The 9,298-nt window shown below is 36.2% G+C and overlaps 1 pseudogene; it reads right to left on the bottom strand.

Moving 5' to 3' along the window:
* Positions 1-577: 577 nt before the first annotated feature.
* On the bottom strand, positions 578-1,591 carry LOC148033856 (25S ribosomal RNA; annotated as a pseudogene).
* Positions 1,592-9,298: the final 7,707 nt, after the last annotated feature.

Consider the following 9,298-nt stretch of genomic DNA (forward strand, 5'->3'; position numbering starts at 1 on the left):
ACGGAGAACGTGTGTCCATGCGAGCACTAAACCCCGTGCACATAAGATTGAGTCATAGAATGCATGCCATGGATGAAGGACATGTAATGCCATCAGGTGCCTATTATGACACGGAGGGCGAGCATCCACGCAAAGACAACCTCGCGCATATAAAGGCAGTGAGGTACAAAAGATTAAGTCATAGAATCCGCGTCGTGGAGGGCACATGTCAATGTGAAGAGAACCCCATACTCATGGAGGTGACACACAAAAGATCCGAGTCGTAGAATCCATGCTACGATGGGCAGGCTTGAAATTCCGTGGATGTCAAACGAGGCGAGAGAAGCATGAAAACCACACTAACACAAGCCAAGGCACGGAATGTGAAGAGAAAGCGATCAAACCACACTAACGCAAGCCAAGGCATGAAAACCACACTAATGCAAGCCAAGGTAGGGAATGTGAAGAGAAAGCGATCAAACCACCCATATGAGCTAGGCTAGATTGGGTGCATGGTTTGCATGAGGACTTAGGGGTGTGCCATGACACACAAGGGCCAAGGCCAATAAAACCCCATCAAATTAAGCGAAAGAGGGACAAATCCGTGCGATGCAAGCCGAATCTCAGTGGATCGTAGCAGCAGGGCTACTCTGCGACTTCCAATACTTGGCCACATATTTAAGTCATCTTTGCAAAGGATTCATCTCCCCGATTGTTTGGAATTTCCATTTAGAGTTCTCGAGGCGACCACTTCCAGCACGTCGGGGGAGACTCCTGACACATGCTCTCAGTGATGCATAAGCGCCCCTATTATGAGTTCGGGAGCGGGGAGGTAGAGAGCGCCACATCTAGTATGAATTCTGGCTTAGAGGCATTCAATCATAATCCTACACATGGTAGCTTTGCGCCATTGGCTTTTGAACCAAGCGTAATGACCAATTATGTGAATCAACGGTTTCTCTTGTACTGAGTCGAATTACTATTGTGGCACCGCTCATCAGTAGGGTTAAAATAACCTATCTCATGACCCAATCTAAACCCAGCTCACATTCCCTATTGGTGGGTGAACAATCCAACACTTGATGAATTCTACTTCACAATGATAGGAAGAGCCGACACATCAAAGGATTAAAAAGCAACGTCGCTATGAACGCTTGGCTACCACAAGCCAGTTATCCCTGTGGTAACTTTTCTGACACCTCTAGCTTTAAATTTTGAAACACTAAAGGATCGATAGTCCATGCTTTCACAGTTTGTATTCGTACTGAAAATCACAATCAAATGAGATTTTACCATTTTGTTCCACATGATATTTTTGTTCTTGCTGAGCTCATCTTAAGACACCTACGTTATCTTTTAACATATGTGCCACCCTAGCCAAACTCTCCTCCTAACAATGTCTTCCGCTTGGATCGGCACACGAGTACGCCTTAAGACCAGAAGCAGGGGCCCAGCCCTACCTCCTCCTCACGCAGTAAGTAAAATAATATTAAAAGCAGTGGTATTTCACTTGTGCCAAAGGCTCTCACTTATTCTACACCTCTCAAGTCATTTCACAAAGTCGGCGGACTAGAGTCAAGCTCAACAGGGTCTTCTTTCCCCACTGATTCTTCCAAGTCCATTCCCTTGGATATGTTTTTGCTAGATAGTAAATAGGGTTAGTGGGAATCTCTTAATCCATTCATGCACGTCACTAATTAGATGACGAGGCATTTGGCTACCTTAAGAGAGTCATAGTCTAGTTGTCTTGCCTTTCTCCTAAAATTCTCACTGCTTCCTCCCCTTGCTCAGCAGTAAGTGTGGGAATTTCTAGGAGATCTCTAGTCAAAGGCAAGTCACCATTGAGTGTTCTTGGATTGTTTCATATCACAAAGATTTCTCCCTCAAAAAGGCTCCTAGACTTTCTTCTTTAGGATGGCATGGAGTTATCTTACTATGGAACTACAAATGATATTTTCAACCGTAACTAGGATAATGACCATGTCTTGAATTCTTGCAAAAAGGTTTTTGTGGAGGAGTTTGCTGAGTTTGAAAGTCTTGCATTTCTTGCGGTTGTAAAGAATGCAAAGAAATATGTTCATATACCTATTGGGAGCTCACCTTTCAGAGAAGGCTTTGTTCACAAGGAAGTGTACATCTCACTCTTTTAGTAGGTTTGGGTACCAGATTTTTTTTATTTTGCTCATTCTAGGAAAGGCAAGCTGATATCAAAAGTAGTTGCATTCATTGCATATGTTCTTGTTAAATATCCTGTAAAATTTGATGAAAAACAATTTGAGGAACCAAAATGTTCTACCTTCTACCTATTGGATAGGTGCCAAATGACAATGATACAAAAGTTTTTTTTAATTCTACTTGTTCTAGGAAATGTAAGCTCATATCTTAAGTAGTTGCATTCATTGCATATGCTCTTGTTAAATATCTTGTCAAATCTGATGAACAACAATTTGAGGAACCAAAATTTTCTACCTTCTACCTTTTGGATAGGTGGCAAATGAGAAGGATGCAAAGGAATGTGTGGACCCTAAGCAAGAAGCATATATTGTTGGTAAACTAGATGTTGCGCAATTCAAGTTTGAGACAAAAATTGAAAAAAACCATGCAAATGTAGACCTTGTATGTGACTTCTCTTCTTTTTATATTGTTCCTTCCCTTCCAACATTCCCTATCAAGGACAAGGAATGCATACTACTATTAGACATCCAAAGGTTGTTTAATCTTAGGGAGGATTATTGTTTAGCGATCATTGCAAAGGCTTTCGATGCTACAAATGGAATTTTTTAATGTTGAAAATGAATCAAAAGAAGAGTTACTTAAGGTGGATACAAAATTTACAAATGAAAATTTTATTGATGCAAGGGATGCCCTTTCCCTTTGTTTTAAAAAAGCAAAGGATGTTGAGAAAGAGTGTGGGATTATTGATAAGAAGTTCAACCGCATTCAAGACCAACTTGGAATTTTCAATTTTGGAAGAGAGAAGTTAGAGTATGTTAAATAATTGGAAGATACCAATGAGGCACAATCATTAATTAATATATGGTATCCAACTAAGCTAGAGAATGATGAAAATCAATTGGTATACTATTATCTTCCATTTTGTAAGATACACTAAGATGTTTGATTTCAACATTCATTTGACATTCACCTTTTTTGTAGTTAGTGGTTGAAGATTTGAATAACTTCTTGGGATGGGAGAAAGGGTTGAGAGCTGGTATTAGTTCACTAAAAAATGTTGCACTTGACCATTACTAAGCAAGGATTAGTCCCGTGTTTTCTTGGTGTTTCATAGCATCTTCTCAAGGGAAACAACATATCCTGTACTATGTATCAAGGCACTTACAAGGCTACTTGGTTTCTTTGAGTTATGGCATTATGCATATAAGGCGATGTTTTTGGAGAAGACAAAAACTACTAGGATTTTTGGTTATGGTCATAGTTTCTTGCTTCTAGAGTAGGATACTTTGTGGCCCTCTCATCTTATGCTTTGGTAGTAATTCAAAGTGATATAAAACCAATCGTTGGCTACAAGAGAAGAAAATTTCTACGTTATAGAAGAGGAAAGATCCTTGAGGGGGAGGAAGATGTAAAGGCTCTTGAGACCTAGCTTTGTACTTTTCTTTCTTGAAAAATACTATGAATTCTCAACTTTCATTGTCATCTTTAGTATTCATTCTTTAAAGTTGTGATCGAAAAAACCAATTGAATAGCTCCTCAAGAGTATTGCTTTTTGTAACTCCTCCTCCATGTCTTATGTTTTTAAAAAAACTTGTATGTGCTTGATAGTGAGATTTTTCCATGCCTTGGTTGCTATAAGTTGCTAGGAGGCCTTGCTCCTACACAAAGTAAGGCCCATGGATATGAAGGATATGTTGAAACTTCAAAAGAGTAACAATTATTTTATGCCATTGAAAATTTTATCAAAGAAATATTGTATTAAATATTCTCTCTTACCAAATAAAATATGAAACCATTTTCTCCCCATGCCTCCTTTATTGCTTGAACAAGATTTATAATTGAATATTTGAAGTCTTCTGGATATGTGTAGGATGTCTTTTGTTACTTTAGGAGTTTATGAAGACATTGAGGTGTCTCCAAACCTCCATCCTTAGAAATGCAAGTCGTCGTGTGCTTGCAATGTTTGTCATTATCCCATACAACTCTCTCCAATGCTCCCAAGTAATACTCACCTATTTTCCTTTATGGTTTTCTAAAAATCGTCTAGCTTTTGAGTCTTCCATATTGAGACATCAGCCAAGACATCTCTTTTTTTCCCTAAAAGTATTTGGTCTTTTCTTAAGTGAACTTGACCTTTGTGAAACCCCATTTGGGAGAGTAATGTCTCACACTTATCAATGCACTCCTTTGATAATGGCAAGGGCTTAATCGAGTTTGCATAGTCGAGATGCAACCTGAGAATCTTGTCAATTATTCTAATCACTATATGCAAAGTACATATATGAACATTTATAAGAGAAATTGAAAGAATGAGATCCCATATATCTTCCTTATTTTTATATTTACTAAGATCTACGTAATCTTTAGTTGGGGCTCTTCTTGCAAGGCACAAGTTGCTCCAATCTTTAGACCCAACACTTTCCATGCAATAAATACAAAGATATTTTACATTTTCCCCATTATATATTCCAAGCATACATTTGATAGTTTTTAAGTTTGCACTCATGTGCCATTCCACATTAAAATTACCAACTCCATCAACCACTAACATTTTTTCTTCACTTTGAGGTTTAATAATATTTGAAATACCTATATAAATGAACAATAATTTTAGTGTTTGATGATTCTCAATTAGTACCTAAGCTATACCAACCCACCAAATCTCCATCTTAGACCATAACTTATGTAGTGGTGCTTAGCCCCCACCATTGATGTAGTCAAATACCCTGTTCATGAAAAAATGTTAAATCTTTCCATATTTTGTCCCTCTTGAATTTGTGCTTTGTTTAACTTCAAGGAAAACTTCAAAAAAACATGACATTCCTCTAATGTGAGTTTATACATATGAACGATTGTAATCTGCACTCTTCTTAGATCAATCCATATATTGTTACAAAACTAATCTTATTTTTGTATTTCTTATGGCATAGATGCTTCAATATGAATGTATTCCTCCCTAAAAATATGTGGAATCTTACGATTCATGGCAATCGTTGTAATCGATATTGCAAGGCCTCAAGGAAACCCAAATGTCGTTATTCTATTACATTTAAGATCTTAAAACCATAACCCAGAGATAACACAATAATGTTTTTGACTAACACCCATAGTATCACATGTCTCTACAATTTCTTTTGGTTTTACTGCATCCTTATGTCCTTTACCAATTCTTTGAGATTTGTGCATCTCAAATCCATGTTCTGAGGTGACTTATGAATCCTCAAAAAATCATTCTTATTCATGGTCTCTTTTGAAAGATTAATTCTCTCCTCACTCTCTCAAATATTAATTCCCAATATGTTAGAGACATATTTATTTGTAAGATTCAATCTTCTTTTCTTTACTCTCACACACAAGCTAGTTATATTTCTTAATGGTCTCTTTGATTGTCTGAATCCTATTAGAGTTTTCTTTAAGTGTGTTAGCTTGTCTTGGAATGACTTATTAGCATTTTCTAGAATGTCAATCTTATTTGTAAGCTTAGAAATGCTTGTCTATGCAAGTAATAATGTATTTTTCATCTCCTTTATTTGAGTCATGGATGTGTAAGATGCAGAGTATAACCTTATACAATAGCCAAGCACCCTATTATAACCTTCCCCAACATATCTCACATAGTCATGAATATTTTAAAAATTAGGAGGTTTAGTTATGGAAGGATCCTTGGGATAAATATTTTCATCCACTCACAAATCGATATGTTTCTTTCCTTGAGTTTGCAATCTGTTAGCCTCCATCTCATCTATTAGTACTCGAAGATGTATACTTCTCTAAGATGAACAAATTGGATCTAGTTGGATGGTAAGTTTGTACTTGCATGTGCTTACATCTATATTACTTACAGAGGTATTCCTAAACATTTTAGCAGATCAATAACAAATGAATCTCATAGTGATAAGAAAGTGAGCACAAAGAAGAGTGGTGAAAAAGAATGGCAAAAGAGTTGTTGGTGTGTGAAATGAAGACACAGGAGTAGACAAACGTGATTTTTGTGGATATATCTTGAAAATACAAATCCTCCCAAGTTTCAAGACAAAAACTACCAAAAAGGTGACCATGATATAAATTAAAGATAAGGGATAATTAATGGCTGACCTCTTTAATGAATTAAATATTCTCTTTTTAATCGCATATAAGCAACCAAATTTGGTGGTTTCATTTTTCCAAAATCTCAACTAGTTAGCAACTTAATCATTTTTTACAAGTACATTTTTTAGAGTGTTTTTGTTCATAATAAAAGTCTTTCTTTTCTTGAACATGGTTTAAGATTTTCCATTAAATTATTTATTTATCTTGTAGATATCTACCCCTCTAATCTTGAGAAATGGAAATCAGTCTAGTCTATTGTTGATGTTATGCATGGTTTGATTGGAGAAGAAATGTACAAAGGTGGAAAGAAGACAGAGCTTGCAAAGAATATATTATTCTTTTATTACCATTATTATATTCTCCCCATATAGTGTAGTCAATGAGGATGAATATACGCCCTTTCTTTACCATATTTTTAAAGCTTTGAGTAGCCTTTTCCAAGTCCAAATACTATTTAGGGATATAGATGTAAAATATCTTTTAAGATACAAAGAGCATTAAAACCTATCTTAAGTAGGCTAAGAAAAGTTACTTTGTTTATACCTATTAATATATTTATTGATTTCTTTTCTAATGCTGAGATAAAAAGATCAAAGGCCATGCTTTCAGTGAAGAGACTAACGTATGATCATGTCATGCAATTTGTTGATGAGGGAAGGGACACTGGGATAGAATGAAAATTTATATGTAAGAATATAGATCAAGACTTTATAGCTTGTAAATATATGGTTGCTACTCAAAATTTTATTGTTAGATTTTATTATAGTAGATGGCATTATATTGGTGGTTGTTTGGTTGCTTTAGATCAAAATCTTGATAATTTTAGCAAAGATCCTATAGTGGATCTTGATGTTTGGCTCAACGTGGACATTATTACAATCCTAAAGGTTAGATCATCATGTACACTACATCAGGTGAGGATGGATTTACAAAATGATAATATTGAACTACCATGCTCATTTTTGTTCCAAATTAATAATAAACAAAAAAGTTTTATATCACATTATATCCACTTATGTGTATATTTGATTCCACTTTATGATTAATAAAAATTTGTAACATATTTTTTACAGATATCAAGATATTAACAAGGAAAGAGAAGAATATACAATGCAAAGATATTAAAGAAAATATCTCTTTACTATCAATATAAAATACATGTACAAATTTTGTGGTAAATTTTTTTCAACTATCTCCAAAACTTACATATGCAAGGGCTTACAAGCAATGAAGCAAAGCTCCTTCTTTTTTTAAGGACTTTTATTTTAGGAGAAGAGACATCATTTCTAGGAGTCTTTTTTTCTTTCTTTGATGCTTTGATTGCCTTAGATATTGAAGGCATAGCTTCACCTACTAGTTATATACACCTCCGCTCCTTCATTATCCAAGCCCTAACCACTATCTATTATTTCCGGTTTCATACAATTGACCATCATGTATCCTTTTTGACAGTGTAAGCAAACCAACAAGACCCACAAATCGCTTATTATTTCAAGCATTTCAAGCCGAGAGCTATGACTACCTCTCACATAGTTGTGCACACTCTTCCACACACTAATGTAATGAGCTTACCTTCGAATTTGATCAACTTTCTCCTCCCATGAATTTGTCAATGGCTCCATGATTGAAGATGCAACCTAAAGCAAGCTCCATCTCCAAGCCCCAAGTTTCAACCTCCATAGGTAGCCATGTATGCAAGAAGGAAAAAGAGAATAAGAAGATGATGAAGAGAGGAAAACAAGAGCTTGTCCATGGTCCCTCATTTCCTCACATACACTCTCTCCCTCTCTCACACTTCCCCTGTCCCTCTCTCATGCACAAGAAAGAAGTAAGAGAAAGAAGGAAAAAGAGAGCAAGTTTGGACTCACACAAGAATGAGCTTCTTTATTCATTTCTTGACTTATATATATGCCATTAGCCCTTCCTTGGGAAACTATCTCCTTCTTGTTCCAAGCTTTGTTCATTTCTCTATTCCATTTTTTTCTCTTTCCTATTAGCATAGGCCTCAATCTGCAACTCTCATTCTTTATAATTTGCATGGAAGAGAGCATAGTACTCTTTTACAAAATGAATTGCAATGCACCCAATGCTTTTCTTGCCAGTATATCACGGTGCAATTATTATTGTGCGCTTCCGTCCTGCACCTCATATCTTCATACTCTTTCTCTGAGTGTGTCTTTCTCATTCATTTTCTCCTGCCTTGGGACTCTCCTTCATTTTCTATTTTTTTAGCTTTTTCATCTTGGTCTTCTGAGGGTGTAATATTTATCCCCCTCCTAGTCCCCTCCTAGTTGGGTGCTAGTCCCACAACACCATCAAATGGTTGAGTTTGTAGAGGGTTGATGAGAAATGGTAGTTGGGGTTGTTGGGTTGATGGATCACATTGGGCATGCTCTGTGAAGTGAGTTTGGGAGGTTGTCGATGGAAAATATAGATGATTGATCAAAGAAGGCCTCTATAGGTGTTGGTTTGCCAGAGCATCATACAATGTTCTTGAAAAGAGAAAGATTTCACTTTGTAAGGGGTTGTGTCTACCTTACTATGTAGTGCGCTATGCAAGTGATAGTGGAACTGGGAGATGTGTTGAAACCTAAGGTGTTGTCCCACACTTGAGGACCTAGTTTGTATAAATGGAGATGTTGTGTGTGACTTAGGGAGATAGGTCTATCAATCATGTTATTCCCTTGATGTATCCTAAGTTTTGATATGGGGGAGGGGCTATGGATGTCCCTAGGTGCAATGCTTGTGACACTTGTAGAGTACAGATGGGTTGATTTCATTGTGTTTCTTTTCTTTCCACTTCTTGCCTTTTTGTCCCTTTATTTTTCTTTTATTTTTCTTTTTTCTATTTTCTTTTCTATTTTCTCTTTTTTTAAATTATAAAGAGAGTACACTAAGAAGCATCCCATTCATGAGCAGGGGCTAGGCTATGTGGCAAATTTCACCTTTTTCCTCTAGGTGTCTTCCTTGAAATTGCATAACCTTTAATTACATGCAAACTACCAAACCATGATGGGATGATATAAAATAATCATGCTCATCAAGCTATCTTGTA

The sequence above is a fragment of the Lygodium microphyllum genome, chromosome 7 (genome assembly GCF_053477565.2).
Source record: "Lygodium microphyllum isolate KBCC chromosome 7, Lygodium_microphyllum_v1.1.10, whole genome shotgun sequence".
Classification (NCBI taxonomy): domain Eukaryota; kingdom Viridiplantae; phylum Streptophyta; class Polypodiopsida; order Schizaeales; family Lygodiaceae; genus Lygodium; species Lygodium microphyllum.